The 2151-nt window shown below is 37.7% G+C and overlaps 1 non-coding gene across 1 annotated transcript; it reads right to left on the reverse strand.

Annotated features, from left to right (window-relative positions):
* Positions 1-417: 417 nt before the first annotated feature.
* On the reverse strand, positions 418-490 carry TRNAI-AAU. The gene has a single exon. It is a non-coding gene; the product is annotated as a tRNA-Ile (tRNA).
* Positions 491-2151: the final 1661 nt, after the last annotated feature.

Below are 2151 nucleotides of genomic sequence, written 5' to 3' on the forward strand. Positions count from 1 at the left end.
TGTGGTTGTCTTTGGAATCTTTGGCAATTTTATTTTCATAACTAGCTTTGGAGGATTTTATGAGGCATCTCAGTTTCTTACTGAGGCTAGTAAGGGGGCTTTTGCATCCTGGGATTTTCCTCTTTTCTGCAAAAGTTTCTTCCTTTTGTTGTAAAGTTTATTTATGGCAGGGGACCACCAGACTGGCTTCCTTTTTTTGGATGAGAGCATTTTGGTTCTATTTGGGATGGCACGATTCATGCATGAGTGGATGTGCTCGTACAGTGCCTTAGTGTAGGATTCAGCAGTTGAACTTTCAGTTCCCATCTGCATGGGTGTCATGAAGTTTGTCACTTCTGACTTGAGTAGCATGAAGTTGGCTTTGGAGAAGTTTTTTATGGTGGTTTCTTTACTGGGGGATGGGGAGAAAGGAAACACAGGCTCTGATGAGATTTGAACTCATGACCCCTGGTTTATTAGGCAAATGCTCTAACCCTTGAGCTACAGAGCCACTTTGTTTGGTCACTTGGGCTTCGCCATCATGACCAAACCACACCAACTGTGGTTAAATCCAGCATTACCTGAACCCTGGAGTGGGTTATTGCTTAAATAAAACATGAAATGCGGACCTCATTTTGGGAAAATGATGACATTACTTGTGGTAGAAAGGCTGGGGAAATGTTTAATTCCGTATTTAATTATTTGCTTTTTCTTTCTTTAATGTTTTGTTTTGCATTATTACATACTTTTTCAATGGTTATATTGTTCAGTTGCATACTAATGTGTTTTGATTACATGTGTGCATATTATAAATAAAGCTCCCCTACTCTTTTGATAGGTGCCTTGGGATCTTTAGCATTCCCCATTACTACTACCAACTCATGTAGATGGGACCTGTTATTAATATTTCATCCAAAGAACAACATATTCAGGAGTGTAGCACCTTCTTAAGCTGCACTATAGTGTTAGCAGTCCAGCTAGGTGGTGCAGGTGTAGAACCCACAGCCTTCCACACTACCGGCAAGTGTGCTACCTGTTGCACCACTGACTTTCATCTTAGCTAATACTTTCTAGCTATATGCATATTTGAGACTTCATTGTCTTTAACTAGATGTAATATTTTACTGCAGGATGACACTAAATATATGCAAGTGTTCTAAGATGATCAGTACTGTTTTAGCTGTGACTACAGTAGCCAAGTCTGATTAGACCATTTTCATCTTAACAGTCTACCTGTTGGTGAATACATAAAACGGTTTACTTTCAAACATAAAAGTTCTTAATATGCAGGAAGAAAATGAAAGTTGCTCACATATTACCACTCTTACAGAGTTTAAATGTGACTCAGGCATTATCATTTCAATCTACTGCTAGTTTTCTATTCTAAATTCTGGATTTGTTGACTTGGATTGTTTGTATTCAGCTGTATCATATCAAGCCTGATTCCTTTCTGCCCTGCTTTGTTGTGCTTAATGCTTAATATCCTAATCTCAGTCATTCTAGTTCACTTTTTCACAGTCCTGAGGCATCATTTTTTTTTTCATTAGTAAAATCATGAACTGAATGTTCACCAATCAGTATTGCAGACTGCAGAAATCACTTAATCATAGGTCATTCTAGCTGCTATAGCCACAGGCATGACAGTGGCCAGTAGTATTAATGCAGCCCCTGTAGCAACAGAGCACAAGGAAAGTGCCTTTGGTGTCTTGTGCTAGATCCGACTCTAGTTATATGATTAACATATAAGGTCCAGTAATCATCTTTATTTCAGGCTAGTTTAGAAAGAATTCTACTCCAACAGCAAGGGCAAGGGTAACAATCATTATCCTGGTTAACAGAGCTTTACAGTATATTATTGTCAGCTAGAAAATTCACAAGCTCATAAAATTTTTCCACGTATCTATTAAATTATCAATGCTCAAGCTCTTTCTCCATTCCCACTTCTTGATTTTATACAAAATGTTTTCATAGTCTTCCATGTAAAATGTTTAGCTTGGAATATCGCTGCTTCAGGTTTACTCCTTACAGTGTTAATTTGTCTAGCTATTAATTAAACAGTCTTATTAAACAATCAGAGTTTTTTAGCCTTGAAGTAGCTTTGCACAGATATTTCCATGTCTGAGCTAACTTTTGTCTACCCTACTTATGTCCTTTCTTACTAACTTCTCAGCC

The sequence above is a fragment of the Protopterus annectens genome, chromosome 8.part0 (assembly GCF_019279795.1).
Source record: "Protopterus annectens isolate FY-2018-M chromosome 8.part0, PAN1.0, whole genome shotgun sequence".
Taxonomy (NCBI): Eukaryota; Metazoa; Chordata; order Ceratodontiformes; family Protopteridae; genus Protopterus; species Protopterus annectens.